Source organism: Herpailurus yagouaroundi, unplaced genomic scaffold (assembly GCF_014898765.1).
Source record: "Herpailurus yagouaroundi ecotype Mexico unplaced genomic scaffold, PumYag 159, whole genome shotgun sequence".
Lineage (NCBI taxonomy): Eukaryota > Metazoa > Chordata > Mammalia > Carnivora > Felidae > Herpailurus > Herpailurus yagouaroundi.
The window spans coordinates 4091723-4112041 of record NW_024412400.1 but is presented as its reverse complement, the minus strand read 5'-3'; the positions used below and the strand labels follow the sequence as shown (position 1 = coordinate 4112041).

Genomic DNA, 20319 nt, shown 5'->3' with positions numbered 1-20319 from the left:
GGATCCCTCTCCAAGAAGGACGGGGTTGCTTCTTGGAGGATTATTTCAGCTGCAGACAGCTGAATGGCCCAATGCCACGTTGATGGAGGTGGCTATGGAAAGCCTGGCTCCCTCAACCCCAGCAAGACAACCCCAAGGCCATTCTAGACGCAGAACACCCCAAGGAGCTGGTCAGATCTGTTCTCATCCTTCGTCTGAGCTATGGCTTTCCTCCACCCATGCTTGCCCCCTCCCTCTTCCTCCATGGCACTGGGGCCAAGAATTCTCCTAAACATCCTGCACACCAAACTCCGTCTCAGGGTCAGCTTCCCGGAAGCCTACCTGGGACACCTCAGGACATCCCTTTGGAAGGTGGAAATCACACCGTGGCAGGAATGAAACCCAGGTTCCGAACCACTCGCTGGCTCCAAACCCTTGTTCATTTCCCTAACCCCGGACACGTCATCGCTCAAGTTACCACCCTATATGTAGTTCCAAAAACACCGGCAGGTAACAGGATGCTGATACCCAGTACACATTAAAGATATCATGATGACTTAGGAGGTGATGCCTATGTTAAGCAGTTTCTACAAATTATTTCAGTGACTTCCTCACAAGCACTAATAACTAGCTGTCGCTGTTTCCACTCTACAGATGGGATAACTGAGACGCACAGCAGGGCCAAGGAACTTGGCCCAGGATTATACAAATTAAGAGACACTGATCAAGCCTCACTTGATCCCCAGGAGATAATTATGGTTGTCTGTCTACAGCACTCTTGCCGCGAAGAGGCGGGACAGATGCAGGTCAAAGAGAATTGAATGTGCTGATGTCTGAAATTTTATAGCCAGCTGTTCAAGAAATCTGTAAGTATTCTGATTTGTCTGTGCCATTCCATGCTCTTCCCGTATTCTAATACAGAAGCAGCCTAAACGGTTACAACAGCGGCTAACATTTGCATTGTGTTCCTATATATCGAGCAGCGTTCTACGCCCTTCGCCAGGCAGGACTCACAGAGTCCCTTTGTCTTGGGTCTTTCCTTTCGTCCCATCATAGAGAAGCTTTCTGGAGAGGCTTCGGGAGGTGAATTTTCAGTAGCGTGAACCCTTACTCTCATGAGCACAGCTCGACAGCTGATTTTCGTACTATGACAATGAGTCAGTAAGAGAATATGAAATTGCATTAGGTATTTGGTGTTTTACAAGGCTGAGAAGAATTGTGTTTTAATTGGCCAAAGTAACACATTCAGTGACTTGGAGGCCTTGGCCTTGGATGGCGCGGACGATCCACGCGTGTGTGATTGTGTGTGTAGCCAGGCCTGTCCAGGGAGCGCAGTCAATAAACAATTATTTATTCAGCTCCTACTAGGTGCATGGCATCCTGCCAAGGACTTGTGAGAGATATGGTGATGTTTTTCGGTCCGGCACCTGCCTTGGGGAAATGTATACGGTGCTAGAAATGAGGACTTCCTCAGCTCAGCTTTTCAAAGACTCATCTTCTCTTTTTCTCATAAGTATGCCGAACGATCAACTCCAAACGAATCCTTGTGGAGTCTCTCACTAATTTTCAAGGAGAAAAAGTTAGATTAGAGTAAGTCATGCTTTGGAGAAAACTCCTTTTCTCCCAACAAGGTGAAGAGAGCCGTGTTCTTACCAGTAAGAAAGGACCCATTTCCCCAAACGTCCTCGGTCAAGAATATTTGCCCTCTCGGGTCTGACAACCAGCCATCAAGAAGTGAACCTCAGGAATGTTGTTCCTCATGATCTTAATCTGTTGTTCCCCACACTGAACTGGTGGGAGCGGCCTCCCTCTCTCCCTCCCAGGCATGGCTCTCTTTTTCCGGACCTTTCTGCAGGGATGGGATGGCAGAAATCAGGAAGGAGAGCGCAAGCTACAGCCCTTGGCAAGGATGGCTTCAGGGGCCTGGGGGGAGCAGGGTTGAAGCAGGGTTGCGCCCCGAGGGCAAGAATGCAGGGGGAGGGGGCTGCAGAGTTTTCACTGCTCATATCTCTAAGGATTGAACCAGAATAAGAAGCTGAAGTCGAAAACCAGCAGAGCTGTGGGACAGCAGTGGTCCTCTAGAGGCCGGACCTGCCCTTTACATTTTGCACACTGCTCGGCCTGTGAACAGACCGGCCTCTTGCCCCGCTGGAGAAACTGAAAAGAACCATTTAAATGTAAACACGCAGAAGCATGTTCCGTAACTGGGAAACCAGGCCTTAGGATTATTTACTAAACCACCTTTTTGCATTGAACCAGGTCAAAAAGAAAGGAGTCAGGGTCCCTAACCCAAGAGCCCCTGGAGGCCCGGGAGGCTCATCGGGGCTCGAGCCCCGACGTGGCCCTTGGCAGGGTGTCTCATGCTCTCCCGGTGCCAGCAGGTGGTGCAATGCACACCTGCGACTCTTGTTCACAAAACAGCTCTCGGAAGTGCCAGGGTGACGTAAATGACGCGTCCAGGAGCCAGTGTCCCCGTGTGTCTCTTGGCTGAGCCGCTGCTGACCCGTGTGGCGGTTTTGGCATAAACAGGAAGCCCCTCCACCTCCGCTCCGCGAAGGTTTCCTCGTTTAACAACAGGTCAGGGATTACTGCTTTACGCGACAAGATGAGTGAGATTTACAAATCCCCTCTTCCCTTACCCAGTGCCCGTCTGTCGCCTCACTGCCGACGGTTGAGCCTTCCTGTGTGTGCACACGGGGCTCCAGCAGGGCAAAGAGGATCAGTTCAGGGTCCACCCCACGGGGTCCCAAAGTCGTTAGAGAGTCAGGCTGTATGCTCCCCCAGGACAGGGACTATGCCTTGCTTCTTTCAGGGTCTCTAGGAACCACCGAGGTATATGGAACGCGGCAGGAAATTAGCAAACGTCTGTCAAAAGATAAATGGCTTCTGGGAACGTTGGATGGTGTATTAATAGCATCATCTTATAAAACATTTAAGGCACGCACCTTGAAAAAAAAAAAAAAAAACTGACCTGGTGTGCGCTGGCTGTATGAAGAACGCGAGTGAGACCAGTAGATGTTTTCTAGAAATACACTGGCCACCTTATTCAAGAAGTCCCTCTTCTGGGCAAACTGTCCAGAGTTTAACAATGACTCACGCTCCTGATTTCCAAAATACTTCATCTTACTCATCAATAAGTCCTTACTGAGTGACTAGAGCATCTTCAAGGGTACTAACGGGTATTTTCTCGGTAGATGGATACATTAACATCCCACATAGCCGAGATTCAAAAAGACACAGCAACGCCATATGCATTCCCTTCTACAGATTCCGGGACAGAAGACAGAATCGTAAGTGAATTTAAAGGGAGATCAATGTGTTTCGAACTTGAGCTTATGACCTGTGAGTAAATCAGCAAGTCAAGTCATTGGTTTAACTTTAGTTTTTACAGTGACATCTAGAGAACACGAATGCAGTGGAATGAGCCAGACTGGAGTACGTAAGAATTGGAGTACAACAATTACCCTCAGTAAGGCCATGACTCATTCCTTAAACTTTTATAATTTTGTTTCACATATGTGTGTGGGGGGGGGGGGGGCGGGGAGACAAGTCTGTGCACATCTACCTGTGTCTGAGTGCTGGGGAATTCATGAAAAAGTGTTTTTTAAGTTTATTTATTTTTGAAAGAGAGAAAAGGCAAGAGTGGAGGGAGAAGCAGAGAGAGAGAGAGAGAGAATGAGATTGAGAATCTCAAGCAGGCTCCACCCTGTCAGCGCAGAGCCCCATGCGGGGCTCGAACCCACAAACCCTGAGATCGTGACCTGAGCAGAAGTCGGATGCTTAACCCACTGAGCCACCCGGGCGCCCCTGACAGTATTTTAAAAGTCAGTCTGCGTCACAAAAAAAGTTGCTGCGATAGATCCCATAATGTTTCCACAACGGAAGGCTAATTGGAAATAGACATGTCACCCATGGCGTCTTGATTACCAAAGGCAGCGGAGAGAAAGTAAGGGCTGTGATGGGGGTTCCTGCTGTGAAATCCAAACATTATTTGTGAGAGGCAAAGACCTTATCATTTAAATATGAGGATTGATGCCTCTGATGAAGATAGAGCATCTCCGTTAAAACAAACAAATGATTATCTTGGACAACAGTGTAAACAAGCCCCTAATTCATGAAGCTGCTAATTGCTCTCCCCAGCTGCAGAAGATTGGCCTGTACTCCATGCTTCACCACGCACGGTGCACATAACACTTGCACACTCGCTCTCGAAGTGCAGCCTCGCACAAGCCCAGACATACACACACCCCAGAGCCTGGGGGCCGAAGAGGGTCAGTTCAGAACGGACCGGTCTGGAAGAACGGCTCCTTAAGGGCGTCGCGGGTTTCACTTTCCCGACCTAGATTTTCCATAGGAAATGAAACTCGTATGTAACTTACTTCATTTCCTCACCAGACTTCGGGATACACCAGGAGGAGAAGAGCTTTGGCAGAAGCATGTCTTGTAGCCAAAGGGAGCTGGTACTTTTCTATCACTTTTTCAATTTTAATTTTTTTTTCCAACGTTTTTTATTTATTTTTGGGACAGAGAGAGACAGAGCATGAACGGGGGAGGGGCAGAGAGAGAGGGAGACACAGAATGGGAAACAGGCTCCAGGCTCCGAGCCATCAGCCCAGAGCCCGACGCGGGGCTCGAACTCACGCGAGATCACGGGAGATCACGTGAGATCGTGACCTGGCCGAAGTCGGACGCTTAACCGACTGCGCCACCCAGGCGCCCCTCTATCACTTTTTCAAAGCAACTCGCAAGATTGGTATCCGGATCCTGGTAATCCCACGTTCCCATAGTTACTCATATTTAATTCACTGAAACGCAGATGCATTAATTCGTGCTGTAAAAAACAACAGCTACCCTGTTTTCCTATATCGTGTTGTGCACCACATGCTACAAGGAACATGTGACACATAGCGTTTTTAATCCTCGCTGCCGCTAATCTCATTTGCACCTATTTAAGGACCGAAGGGAGGGAGGGAAGGAGGTGAAGGGGTGGAGGGAAGAAGGGAGGTAGAGGGAGGGCAGGTGGGGGGAGAGAAACATAAGTTTCAGAAGAGAGGAGTCCCTGCCCAGGGTCAAACGACACCAGTATTATTCAAATGCCCGTGCCCTGTCCATTGCCTACCACCACGTTGTTCAACCCATGCATTTGGTGAATGCAACACCCACAAATATAATCACAACTATTTATTTAAGAAAGACGCCAGATGACGGAGTAACCTTGCTGGATACCTAGCAACAAAGTATCATTTCTACTACTCCTAGCCAGAAACGCGCAGTTAGTTTCTTATCAGCCAAGTTGACTTGGCTATCCCACTCAAATACCCACCCCGCCCCCCCCCCCCCAAAAAAGAGAGGGAGGAAAAAAAATACTTGGTACTTGATTCTCTCACTGCTCTTAAAAGTGGGAAGTAAAGAGCTGCAGAAGACTCTGGCCTGTGCCCGAATGTTACCCTGTCCGGGGAAGGGCTGGTTCCAGGGTTCATGAGATCGCATCTTGACCGCCATGCTAGGATTCAGGTTTGGAGATTTCTTTGGGGAATGGGCCAGACCCTAAGGTGGTGCAGCCTCAACGCACAGCTATCTTTTGGGTCTGGAGCTGGGTCCAGCCACACGGGATCCCGCGGCTTCAAACTGGAGTCCGCACCTCCTTCCCAGTTAGGGCAGGAAGGCCAGTTCTGTACAAGAGTTGATGGCTAACCGGGGGTGGGGGCGGGGGTCATGCATCAACTGGAATGCACCATTAACAAAAATATTAGCCGGCCCTCAAAGGAGAAAATACAGCAAAAAGACAACACCACACAAACTATAGCGTTGTATAGTCGTGAACTTCTCGGACTCTGAATCCGGATCTCCAGGGCGGAAGCCTGCTTTCTCTACGTGTCCGAAGCAAGTCTCTAAGCATCTCCATGCCTCAGTTTCCTCACTGAAAGTGGAAATAGGCAGAGCCCCTACCTCACAGACGACTGTGAGGAGTAAACAAGTGAAAATATGTAAAGCACTCAGAAAAGCACCTCGCACATAGTTAGCGTGATGTATGTATCAGCAATCAGCTATCTCTTACCGAGACATGCACATGGGTCCATTCAACAGAGATTTGTGGATGTTACCTGATGAGAGCTCTGGCTAGAATTCAACTGCCAACACTTCCGGAGCCCCAGACCTTCTAGACACTTCTAACGACCTCAGTGTCTCTAAAAATTACAGCTACTTCCAAGTGATACTGGCTTCCTTCCAAAACTCCGAGGGAGCCATCACTGGGCTGTTCAAGCTGTGGATGGTTGGCAATTCGTGAGGCTTCATGCACGTATGTAGAGAGGTATGTGCATGACCGTTCTAGCCCTGTGTGTCTTTTCTAGCTCGTATTAAGTGGTAAGAACAAACGTGCCCCTGAAATTCACATTGAAAGAGAAGGATTCTGCCCCCCCCCCAAAAAAGAACAAAGGCACAAATGGGATGACAGTGCTACAGGTGACCAGACCAAGATGATGTGGGGCAGATTTCTCCACCTTCCAAATCTGTCCTCGGATCCCTGCCTGCAGCAAATGGCCTTAGGAGCATTTACAAAGAATCCTGCTTACAGAGATCACTTTTTTTCCTTTTGCTGGAAATAAAGTGTTTTGGTTTATTTAAATCAATTGATACTTTCACCTCATGCAATGGTGCCAAGCCAGTTACTTGGTGTAACTAAAAGACAGTATTCTTCGGATTTTTTTTTCATTGTTACATCATCCGTTTTACACGATCATAAAATTATCGTATAGTAAACTTAGCTTGTTGGGGCTGGGAGCTGTAGAGTTCCATGGATTTTAACACAGGTATAAGCTTGTGTAACCACCACCATAATGTGGCTAAAGAAGAGTTCCATCACCCTCAAAGCTTCCTCACGCCATCCCTTCCGATCACACCTCCTCTGTGACATCTCTTGGCATTCACTAATCCGTGTTTCTCTGTCCCTGTGGTTTTGTCGTTTTGAGATGTTATATAAATGAGATCACACAGTCTGTGATGTTTGGAGATTGACTTCTTTCACCCAGCACAACGCCCCTGAGACCCATTCAAATTGCCACGTGAATTCATAATTGGTTCCTTTTTATCGCTATGTAATATTCCACTGTATGGATGTGTCACAGTTTCCCCAGGCATCTTTGGAAGGACATCTGGGTTGTCTCCAGTTTGAGGCAATTATGAATAAAGCTGTTATAAACCGCTGTCTGCACGGTTTTTTTTGTTTTTTGTTTTTTGTTTTGCATTCATAGTTTTCTTCTCTAGTGCTCACTAATTTTTATGTAAGTTTTTCCTTGACCCTGAGAATATCCAGTCTTTCAGACTCGGGATTATCTTCTCTCCACGGACTTTAGAGTCCTACGCTGGAGACCCTCAGACTACAACTCAGGGGGAAACCTGCATCTATCTCCCTGTAATCACCCAGAACAGAGGCTCCAACCTCTTTTTCTAATGGAATTTGCAATCTTCTTCTCTTCTCTTAAGGTGCTATGTTTTAAAAATCGTTTTTAAATCAAAGCAACTTTAAATTCACTTAGTAAAATTTGTCTCGAAGCCTTATGGCTTCTCGAAGCTTAAAGTCGAGAGAAATCTCTAACTTTTTGATTGAAAGGATCAATTCATCGCCCCACCCTCTGTTTCCATCTTGCCATTGTATCACTGCAGACGGGCAATGATAAGGGAGTACTCGTTTTATAACATAACCAGTTCCCAAATGTATGTATATACCAGAATATTATACCACATCTAATATGTACTATATTAGATACATGTGTGTAATTTTTATAATATAACCAGATTCCCAATGTGTATATATATATATTCAATAAATACAAATCATATCATATATATAATATGGTATATGACATGTGTGTATGTACTTTTAAAATACACACACGTGTATATGTATAAAAGAGTATGCATACGTATTCATTTTCTGTTATTCTGTTCTCCCTTCAGAAAAAATTCCCAGCAATAAAATTATAGGTAATTCCCTAGTCGAAGACCAATATTTATCCAAGCAAACCTAGTAATGCATAAGATAAATTATACAGAAATTTAGGGCGATATCCTCTCTGTATATAATGTAAAATACACTGCTATCGAATAAATCCTTAATATTTACCTATAGATAGTATTTCTAAGATTTTCCATTTCTTCAGGTTACCTAGATGAAAAAATCAATAAGATTATTTTGGTTGTTAATTTCCTTCGGGCCACAAACTACGGCGTAAACATTTACTTAGTAAAAAGGAAGCCCAGTCCCTAAATTTCTCCGTCCAACAACTTCACAAAGCCACTGCCTTTGACAAATCATTAATAAATAGGGTTATCACACCTAATCCATTTGACTTTTATTTCGGGGTGAGCTGAAATTTCTGTTAGCCTCACCACTTCCTCTATCTGAGAAACTGACTCCCCGAGGGCAGAAAGATAAAAAGGCTACTTTGATCCTGTACATCTGCCAAAAGCAACCGCCACCCTCTGCGACAAACAAGCAGGACCCAAGGGCAAAGAATGAGTGTACATGATGCTGCAGGTGTCTCGGGTTCACTTGGGACCAAACAAACTGAGGACAAATCGTCGACGAAGAGAGCTCACACTGGCGAACTGGAACTTCAAGTTTTCCTGAAGATAATTTCAGGGGGAACATATTAGTTAAAATGGGTCATTTCATCCTCAATATCGGTAAATGGCATGAACACGTGTTGGCAGGTGGCCTGACAAGAGGTTTATGCGACCTGGCGTCAGCTCTTTCCCCTGGGACAGAGACAGAGTATAAATATACAAGGCAGCACTTTTCCCCAACTTGACACGGGGGGACAGCTCAGAACACAGATTCAAAGAGCAAGACATAATGCCTTAACTACAAAGAATCACAAAAAAGTCTTGTCACACATGCACCGAAAAGCCCAAGCCTTGTGAATCCATTCGGAAAAAAAAAAAAAAAAAAAGACAGACAATTCTTTAAACTCCACCTAACAGTTGATGGGGCGTCTGGGTGGCTCAGTCGGTTGAGCCTCCCACGTAGGCTCAGGTCATAACCTCATAGTCTGTGAGTTCGAGCCCCGCGTCGGGCTCTGTGCTGGCAGCTCAGAGCCCGGAGCCTGCTGCAGATTCTGCGTGTCTCCCTCTGTCTCAAAAATCAATAAACGTTAAAAAAATAATAATAATAAAAGTTTTAAACTCTACTTAACACTTGATAAAGATCTTCAAAATCATTTTTTCATTTGTGTTTTCAAAAAACTTTTAATGAATATTTTCCCTAATCACTTATCCCTGGGTATCTGTTTTTATGCAAACGTGAACTACTGGGTCCCTTAAATCAATAGCATTGTTTCAGATTGTTGGACACAAGTAAGTAAAGATATGTGTTTAGATATGTTGTAGTTTTTGTCCCCCCCCCAACCACGTGATACGTATTGTTAACATCTTATAAAAGCTAATGCGAAAGAATCCCAACACCCCTTAAAATCATTGTTTATGTTTTTTTTTTCCTCAGTAATCCACAGACAAAATACTTAGGACTCAAACTACAACTTTACATTATTTTCAAAACAAGTATTGATATATAATTTCATTGCACATTCTTATAGTTTTCAATGTTTTAATGGATAAACAGTCCCTGTAGAAGAAAGCAGGAAGGAGATAACATTTCTATTTTGTGGCAAATATCTTACAGAGGATAGCTCATGAAGGGAGTGCTGCTATCTACATACTGCAAGAAGGACACTGAAGGTCACTTGGCGAGGCCAGTGAGAAGCAGAGATGAGATTCAAACTTAAACTTAGGTCACCTTGACCTCAGACCTATTGCCCTTCTTTGGCACCAGGAGAGGATGTGTCCCAAGCATGGGTGAAATCAGGAGCTGAGAATCTATTCTTGTCTCAAATGGCAGCCACAAATACAGATTTGAGATGCAGGCAGACAGATTTCCAGGCACTCTACCAGTTTCACAAGTTAATTTCCACATCCTTCTATGCCATGGCCCCACCACATACCCTTTCACTACCCCCTTGGTTCTCAACTCCTAATCTGCAGGTAAGATCTGAATCCCTGTGTTTCCCATGGCTGTTGTATGTTACCGTGTAAGTTACACTGCAAAGAAAAAAACAGGAGGATGAAATATACACCTTTCTTTTTCCTTAGACAAGAATCCCCCAGTATGCTACAACAGAAATTCAGCCACAGCTGTGATCACAACCGAGGGTATATTCATGTGGGCATCACATGAGCACACAGTCCCTTTCACACAACCACAGCTGTGACCACAACCGAGGGTAGATTCATCTGGACATCACATGCGCACACAACTCCCTTTCGCACAAGAGGCAGCTCGTAAGTATCCGTTGACAGTCGCACTGCAAAACAATTGAACAAATTATTTTTCCAAAACAACCACCCCACAACCAGCTTTCGATCAAAAATGATCCAGAGGCAAAGTCAGAATCCATAGAGGGAATCCTGATTTTTCTTATCACTGTCCCTGTGGCTTTAGTGGACGATACCGGAAGAACTATAGAAAAATCTTGGATCTCCATCTTGATAAAGAGTTTTTGCCCGGACAAATGAGGTCGTTCAGAGAGCAGAAGGAACAAACCAAGGGAAGTAATCCCCGCAGAGCAGAACAAATGGCACTAATGACCTAATCAATACAGAAATAAGTACAGATTTCCTCCACCAATGGCCACTCAGTAGCTTCCCTGAAAAATACAGAAACATACCACCTTGCTTTCATGTAGATTTTCCTTAATGCTTATGGTGTATTTCATCAGGAACACCCAAAGTTTGGCTTTCGATCAATTCAGTAACATTAGATAAGTTCACCAAGACTTGGAGTAAAATATAGGGGTTCTTTCAAGTTGGCAGGTCTGGGTCCTTCTCAGTTCTATCAATTCCTTGACTACTGGTGCAAATCATATGATCCCCACCTAAGCCCCAGGATCTAATCTACAAGTGATGAAACAAGTTGGTATCTCCTCATCTTTTCTTAAAACATCAGAAGCAATCTATGCTCACAGGCAGGTCAAAACAATGACGTAATGTTGTCAGGTGATTTTAGAAAAATGGATTTTAGAGGTCTCTTGCTAGATCTGTTGGGCCCATCTTGGATTATACAAATGGCCTTCTGTTGGATAGATCTATTGGTTTTACCTGCGAAGTGTACAAATCACGAGTCTACCTACCACAGTTGTATTTGAAGTCATTTCTAGTTCTTAAAGTCTCAAATTGCTCCTGGAAGGGTATTCAGAGTAAACTCTCTGTGGTATTTCCAAACAAATCCAGAAGGAGGCCTGGCTAACTTTCTTTTTCTTTTCTTTTTTTTTTAATGTTTATTTTTAAGAGACAGAGGCACAACGTGAGGGGGGAAGGGGCAGAGAGAGAGAGGGAGACACAGAATCCGAAGCAGGCTCCAGGCTCCGAGCTGTCAGCACAGAGCTCGACATGGGGCTCGAACACGCGAACCGCGAGATCGTGACCTGAGCCGACAGAGAGAGAAGGCAGGCCCTGCTTCTGTTTGGTTAGAGCTGCATAGCTTCCGGGCAGGAAGAGGGGCCTGGAGACCCCCCCCCCCCCAGTTTGCCAAATTCTCTTCTCCCTCTCTTCCTCACCCCTGCCTTCTGCTCCAGCACTGCAAGCTCACTCAGCCCTCGGAGGAGTGAATTCTCTCCCCACATCCTGGATCACCTTCACCGTGGTTAATCTCTCCCCAGGCACCTGTCCAGTAAACATGAGTTGTCGCTAACTCTGTGTACCAGTGATTTGGAAATTGCTTGTGAACTTGCCTTGGCCCCATCCGCTCTCGCAATTTATTTATTAACTGAGTGTTGACCTTAATTCCCTTCCATGCAGCTGAAAAAGTCATCTACGTATTCCGTCAAAGCAGACCGAAGTTTTAGGGACTTTGTTACTCTTGTAGAAGCCCTAGTCATGGTCTGACATCTGTAGCACGCACTTCCTTGTGAGAGCCCAGACAAATCTCGAGAACAGTTACAATTTCCCCTATGCGGGAGGGCGTATCTTTGTTCTCCTTTTTAGAAAGATGAATGAATGTCAGGCCCACGTACGCTGACAATTTAGGGGAAAAACACAATTAAACCTTTACTTAGGGCTGCTTTTAAGTCCGGAGTGTTAGATGCCATCGAAAATATAAAGATCAATTTTTAGTTCAACAAACTTGGATTAAAGATCTGCCACGTGCAAGCAAAAACTGCTAAGGGCAGTAGAAGAGGTAGGAAATATGCTTTGGGGCCAAACTACTTTTTTGCTTCATGTGAGTTAGGTAGATGACTCATATCTAAGCGTGTGGAGAATGCAGATTCTAGATACAGGTATAGATACAGATATATGCTGATTATAGATGAATTATCATATATATGATAGACAAGATATAGAACATACCTCTTATGTATGGGATCTATACTGTGGACAAGATATGTAATATATATATTACATATATACATATGTATGTATATGTGTATATAAGTGTATGGATATATGCGTATATATACATATGTATGTACATATAGATATATAAACACATATGTATATACATACATGTATACGTATACATATATATATATATATATATATATATATATGGACACACACACACACGTATAAAATCTGTCTACCCTTTCCTTGTTTTCCAGCAAATACCACAATACCAAAGGATTCTAAGTTCATTCTCAGACACCTTCTGAGAAGTTTCATTGGATAACTTTCGGACTGTGTTATCCCTCAGAAGAACGGCTGATATGCAAATTATAATCGAAAACAAAACTCCATTATTTGGCAAACGTATCGCTTCGCACAGCTCACCTTCTTCGGTGTTGAACGGGACTGGTGGTTTCCCATTTCCTGACGGGGCCACCAACTGATGAAACCCCCCTTTTGAGGGGAGTTTCTCCCCTTCTCTGGCCACTTTCACCCAAGGGCGGAAGTGATTCATTTCGGCAAAAGAGCAAATGCCTCGGGATCAGAGGCCAGATCAGCTGCTCAGCCCAAACAACTCACTCAGTGCTTAGGAACAAAGCCATCGGTGGGGTGTCTGGGAGCCTACCAGTGAGACCCAAGTGTCACTTGTTTTAACGTCTCCGAGGTAGCTGAAGATATTTCCATCTCCCATGCCAGTTCAAGTCTGCTGCTTAAGAGCTTTCACCCATTAACACAGGATTTAAAATCATTCCCTCATGGATCCCTTCCACCCCCTTCTTGTTCGGTTCTTTAGCCACCACTGGATGACCCAGTTAAACTCTTTTGGAGAAATAATATCCATCCGTTCACTCTGTAGACAACTCTGAATTGGGCTGCCCCTTCCCTTAGAGCCGGGTTACACATCGGGGTTCTTGCAAAGTGCATGCTCCTAAAGCGACGAGCACCTTGGCCTGGCCTTCCGGATTTCATAGACACAGAAAAAGAGTAAAGCTTGTCTCTAACCGTGACCGTCACAAAGGTTCCTCTCCAATTGTAACCGTCGAACACGTTACGGGGCCGAAGAAAAGAGAGCTGTACTCTTACTTCCGAACAACAACAACAGCAAACCTTCAAGGGAGGTGTGGCTCATTTATGTAACCAGCTTAAATCTCTACGGTTTTTTTTTTATGAAAGATGATGGCTTCTTTTTAGTGAATGAAACCTACGTGCCTGTGCCGGGTACTCTGTATCTGCTTTAATCCTTCGGGGTGGGCCCGATCCCACTTCCTAAACGAGAAAATGGAAGCAACGCGACACGAACTAAACTGTTAAAGCCAAAGAAGGAGTAATCTGTTCCTATCGGACTGTTGTCACTACGTAATTTCACCTGCAGAGACTGTGACGCATGGAGGGGTTTAGAGTCTTGGCCATCAGCACCCGAAGACTCAGAAGCCCGACATCAGGACAGGTTGTTCAGGTGCTAAACTGAGTGTTTGTTTATACAGGCCCGCTATGGAGCCGTGAGATTCGGATACACCACCAGGAGCCTTGTTTCGCGAGGCTTTTGTTTTAAACTTTTGTTTTTGATTCAAGTTTTGCGCATATCTGTACCCTGCAGAACCCTACGGAGCTCTTCCTTGGTCACAGCTCCCTCTCAGATAAGCCTGCAGCACACCTTCCGTATACATCCCCTCCCTTAGTTTTAACCTGACTTTGAATCGGAAGCTGCAGTGAATTCCAAACATCTGTCGACAGCTTCTGACATCCTATGTGACCAAAAATGCACCCACTGCGATCGATCATCTGTGGAATAAAATAGTATCTCTCTTGGAGGGATATTGACATCCTGGTCCTAGAATGTATTCGTTTTCGTATGTAAACTCTCACATTAACTGTGTGTACTCTCTTACCTCTTGACACTGAAGGAACAAAAAAACAAAACAAAACATTAAAAACGAAGTCATCCATTGTTGTGGATGAAGACAATTGCTATGATAATAAATAATAAAGATTGAGGCATCCAGTTAGAGTGTTTAACAGTGCTTAAGCAAATAGCAACAGGATGTGCATACAACACGATCGCATGCTATGTTATTTTATCTTTCTAGAATTCTGTTAGTGATTATGTGGAAATTTCAGGGTTGGAGAAAGGTTTCAATCTTCACAAAGGCATTAGGCGCCGTGACCAAAGTTAAATCATCGCCACAGTGGGGGGGGGGGGAATGAAGACTCATTAATGCCAGAGAATTGTTTGCAGTGGGATTTTTGAATTTATCTTTAGCGCTCTGACAGTTCCCTGAAATTCCTACCATACCAACATATCTAAGTGAATTTAAAATAAATAAATATAAAACCGGGTAATTTAAAAGTGTTACCTTTTAAAGTATTACTGTGATCATTTTCACAAACCAGAGAAAATCGGATCACAGATATGGCTGCAAAGTCCTGACAATTAATGAATTCAGTTAATGAATCTGTCCAAAAGCTCTTTAATGACTGAATCGTCAAATGCCAGCAATGATGGGACTTCCACCAAACTTACATACGTGTCAACAAGCAAAAGGCTAAGTTAAACAGGCCAGTGTGGAGTATAGACATTTTCTTATCAATAAATATGAGAACTTTGTGTGAGGATTTTAGCTTGTGGTTCTGGAAACATTTTAAAATAGCTTTTTGTAAAAGCTGCAAAAGGAATGTAATACCTCTTTATTTTCCTATCGAGTTTATGAGCAAATAACAGTTAAACGATTACGAGTAGTCCCTGAATTCCAGTGAGTCCTCATGACCTTCCTTCATCCTCTTTTGACCCATGTTTGATTCTTCCAGATCTCTGCATCAGTGATGGGATCACCTGAAAGCAATTCAAATTACCTGACCCATCAGGTGACAGGTAGGCCCTGATTCACACACCAAGGGACAGTATACTTGGATCTCGAGGACCTTAAAACTTGAGAAAGCGATGTTCTATTTTGTTTCCTAAAGGTGCCGAAATGTTTTACTTCAATTATTGGTGTTGCTTCATAATGGCAACTAGATCAAAATAAGTCAAGATGCAGACCTTTCCCTTTAAGTATGATGCTAGGGACTAGAACGTTCTAAAGTATTATATCTCAAGCAATTAGAGGAAAAGCTGCTAAAGATATGAGCACCATCCACCTTGTTTCCATCCCTTAGAGACGGTCTTCGTCCTTATCTCAAGTATTTAGTGTGTGATAAAGAATCCACGGACAATTATACAAATGCAAGAGAATGTACCTCCATCATTAAGAACCCCTGCACTAAATGTAGTGAAGAATGAGTACGTGCCTTGAGTGAGACAATTCTGGACTAATCCCTCAACATTGTAATTGCGTCGGAATTGCAGTGCTACCCTAATACTCATCACTTGATTACAACAGGAAAAATCTTATATAACCTGTGGCGGTGACATGTACATTAAGCGGGGGCCCCAAAAAAAAAAAAAAATGCCAGAAGAAATCTCCTTGGGAAGAGCGTGTAGAGGAATTCAAAACATCGATCTACTCTGGCTCTACGTAGTGATTAACACCCGTTCCATCTGGCAACACTAAGCTCCTTGGGGGCAGCAAGGAAGGAGGAACGTAACATGATGCTGAGGATTCAGCTGGAAAGTGGAGAGTCAATGTGGTGTATTCAAGTCGATTCTTTTCTTTTTTGTTTTTTTTCCAATATGCTCTCCATTTTCCTGGTATAATTATTTCAATTCCCTCTTTGGTTTCCTTGTCCAGCTATCTCCCAGGGCGCAGAAATGTCCCAGTGATCTTAGAGAAAGGTGTCTTCAAATGTTGTGCGGGCATTTTATGCCACATGGGGGCAGTGGGGGTGGGGGGGGGGGGAGGAAATCACCAGACTGCAGACGATTTGGAGACCATACGATAACAATGCTACCAAACATTCAAAACTGCTGAATGCACTTGATACTGCATCTCAAGCACTTGATTCTTTATCAAGAATCCTGTATTTATGTCTATAATTGAAACACTTTGTATCTCGGCTGAGATCTGATCCCCATGGAAATGAAACTGTCGTGAAGTAAAAACAAGGAATAAACCCTGTGAACATCCAGGGCTAAATTTAACCCAAAATGAGCAAAATTCATTTAGATGAGGCACTAAAAAAACCAATTTATTAGAACTTGGCATAAAGGTCCCTTAAAGTAACACCCACAAACAAAGATAGCCTGAGAAAAACAAACCCAGTCACAAACACATCCTGCTAACATGCTTTTTTGCCTCCAACAGTCCTTCAACATTTACTTACGTCGCAGCTTGAAATTATTTATCGTATTTAATTCTAAATATTAGAATGAAAAACAAAAGAAAGAAAAGTCAGGGGACACAGAGAGCCTCTGGAATCACAGATTTCCTAAAAAAATAAAGGTCCTTTGTCTAAAGAGAGGAAATACGGATTTTGTAAGTTCATCGCTGACTTCAAACACGTCCAGAACTTTCCAGGTGACATAATGCATTGCTAAGGAAGCCAATTCTTTTTCTGATCAGAAATTCACAAATTTCTAAACACACTACCACTGTGTGGTACCAGTTAGAACGATGCCAATACTCACCACCTGAAGAAATGACTTTCACGGCCACATCATTTTTAAACCCCATCTTCCTTCTTAACCTTGTCGCAAAGCAGATCTGAATTAACACTAACTCCTATGGAACCGGTTCATTTGCAATTTCCAGCCTTACGGACTTCAAACTGTCTCCTAATCCTAACGAGGACCCCCAGTTATAGTCCCTTCTGGCTGTGTTGTACCTTGTGTCTTCAGTGGCTGACTCATTCCACGCTCTGCTCATGTAGCTTATCATTATCTGGTCCACAGGCAAAATCTACATTGAATTCAGATGAGAATGGCCCCTGATTTGAGACTCTTGAGAAAGGTATCAGCACTGGGGTCCAAGGAGCATGACCACTAAGGGAAATGTTGCAGCCCGTGTGGATTGTAATTTTCCCCTCTAAAAGTACAAAGTAGAAAACACGAACACCGGCAACCAATTACAGTAACTCCTTCCAATGCATTTCCCTTAGTGGTTTATTGCGGGTCGGGGGCGGGGGGGGGGGGGAGTTATCCTTCACAGAAATGGACAAGATCTAGAACAACTCTGTACACAGCCCTAACAGCTTTATTTAACACTACTTACGTAACTCACTTCCCCACTGAATAAAAACTTCTCACTTTTCCTTACGTTTCTCAATTTTGAAACTACGTAGGCATTTGTCTAATCAGCTTCGCTTCGAACAGGGATATATAACTCGATCATAGCATGTTGTTAAGATGAAAACGAACAACACAGACCTTTCTGACTGGACATTTTCACTGTCTGCCTCAAGACAGGTGTTCTGCATTATACCAATGTCGCAGACAGATGGCTTCTTAGGTTTTACGCACTATGACATTAAGATATTTCCCCCCTCGTTATAACGTTCCAAAAATTACTAGTGCTTGCCCTGCTATCTACAGTTCAAAAATATTTAAACTAAGATAATCTATTGTGCTTATCTCAAAGGAAGGAAGGAAAACAACTCGAATATTCTATCAAGTTCAACCCAAACTTCCTGCCTCAGTTGCCACAATTCTGGATCCAGATTCCAAGTTTATGAAAGAAACACAAAAAGTCACAAGGCAGAGCTTCACGTTACAATATCTTAGAAGGATGCTAGTTATTTTATGCCCCCCAAACATTTTACAAGCTCCAAACCCTTCACGAGGACAGTATTTTAGGGATGTAAAATGATTTCTGCACTTCTCACCATCCAAGAATACGACAGCTCGTAGGAAAAATTGTACGTGTGCAGCAACTCCTTGGTTAGTGTCTCTTTTTTAAGTTTTCAGGCATTCTAGTGGCTGAGTCTGGCTTCTAAGAATTACTGAAGAGGTTTATGAAAACACACAGCAGACTATTCATGTGTACTTCTCCCATTAAAATCAACTGATTTCTGTTAGCACTGTATATCAGGACTAATTAAAATTACCGTTTCCCACAGCCAGTCTGTACCTTTTCAAACATCCTTCTCCCGTATCCAAAACCATGCACTGTTCTGTCTTCCATCATGCTTCTTTTATTGCTGAGTGAGGCGCTCGCTCCTTCATTAAATAGCATTAAAAATAGACAGCACCGAACTCCCCAGTGGAGCATGCTCTAACAGGGCTAATGCCACAGTTCTTAAGGTAACCATACTCAGCTGGGATCTAAGAGGGAAAGTCACTGGAAGGTCAGCAATTTGCAAATCTAACAGCGCACACAAACCTGTCTCTGGGCTGAACACCGGAAAAGAGACACCAGCGTGTTGTGAAATTAAATCACTGAGAAGCTGAAAGTCAATTTCTAAAACTGTGTAAGTTGCTTTAAATATGCCTTACTTAAACCAAAGTATTCTGTTCAACAGGCATTCGCCTACCGCAACTGGGTTATATTCTCACTCATCAACTAACACAAAGCACGTCCGGAGAAACGGAGCCATGGAGGCACAGCGTCTGAATGTCTTAAAAACTGCATCTAAACCAAACTGTTTAAAACAAGCAAATAGTATTGATAAGCAAGGACAGGGAGAGGTTAGCCTTCTGCATCGTTTGTGATGAAGCACAGCCCTTAAAGAATATACGAAACCCATGCTCCAGAAATTTTTAAAATATTCTGCTAGTTGAAGTGACAAGAAGGAGTGAAGGAATGTGGCGAGAGGAAATACCGGATCAAACACAAATACATACCTTACAAATCCCATATAGACCCGAAATGAGCGCACGTAATTTCTCACATGCGATCCACATTAGGTGTGCAGCAGAAGCAATTACTGCCAAGATCGTCGATTACTTGGCTATTCGAACAGAACACGCTAGAACTCTTCAAGCCACCGTCTTTGGTGAAAACGACATTAACCAAAATCCTATTAAGACAGGCATGTCCCATGCTGACCCAAACACAGAGGATCAAAGGAGGGGGAGCATTTATTTTTAAGTGCATGTCAAAGGTTCCCAACTTCCAGCAAATGAAAGATGATTCCCCATCATCTCCATTTCTCTGTTTTCTTAAAACAATCACAGCAATTTTGATCTCCAAAGTAAGCGAGGAGCAGGTGGGAACCGTTTAGAATTATTCAGCATTTGAGCCAAATCTTGTACAGATTCCTTTCAACTTTGCCATCCTTTTGGGAGAGGCTACAGTGTCATACCCATAGACTTTAAAAATCAGCAATCAAAAGGGGTATCTGCCCTCTAGACACATTCTCCAGAAAACGATTTCCACCAGCCTTGCAAGGTGCACACTAGCCTCCCAATCCTCTGTAACTTCCAACGCCTCCCTGCTTTTCCTTTTAGACTCGGACTCTGTCCTCATCTTGTATCGTGGGGAGGTGATCGAGTACTGAGCCACATCCACTCCCGCTCCATTTCCATGCAGAAACATGGACTGAGTCAATTTCTCTTCCTTAAGAAACTTTCTAAATACCTGCACTATTCCAGGCAATTCCACCAACCGTATCTACAACCTCAGACAGAAGACATTGCATTCGGAGTTTGCAATGAAACACACATTTCAAACACGTAAAAATAAAAGGTCACCACCATCGTCTCTACCCGCCCTCTTCCCCCACAAATCCCCTGGGAGCCGGGACCCCAATTCCTGCAAGAGCGACAAACCCATGGCAACTTCTCCGCCCCTTGCACGGTTCTTTCAAATGGAATGAGAGGGTCCCAAACTTTCTACCACGAAACCCGCAGACATCGCTGTAGACTTCGCCCACGAGGAAAACTGCCCTTCTCTGTTCTCTTCCAGCTTTCCCTGTCTGCCTCATCTGGCGGAGGGGAGTCTGCCCCTCCTGTGATGAAACATAGAAACACAATCAATACATGTATAACATCAACGGTTTTCTACAAACACGAAGGAGGGGGGGGGGGAACAG

General features: G+C 43.9%; 1 protein-coding gene across 49 annotated transcripts in view; it reads right to left on the bottom strand.

The window, feature by feature from the left end:
• Positions 1-20319, bottom strand: part of ARPP21 (cAMP regulated phosphoprotein 21) — a 156369-nt gene that overhangs the window by 134432 nt on the left and 1618 nt on the right. Inside the window, exon 1 of one of the 49 annotated variants that reach the window (XM_040479675.1) lies at positions 17176-17369. The exons of 47 other annotated variants lie outside the window; for them this stretch is intronic. The gene's annotated coding sequence lies outside the window, so the exon portion shown is untranslated. One more of the 49 variants, XM_040479676.1, reaches the window with a different exon arrangement.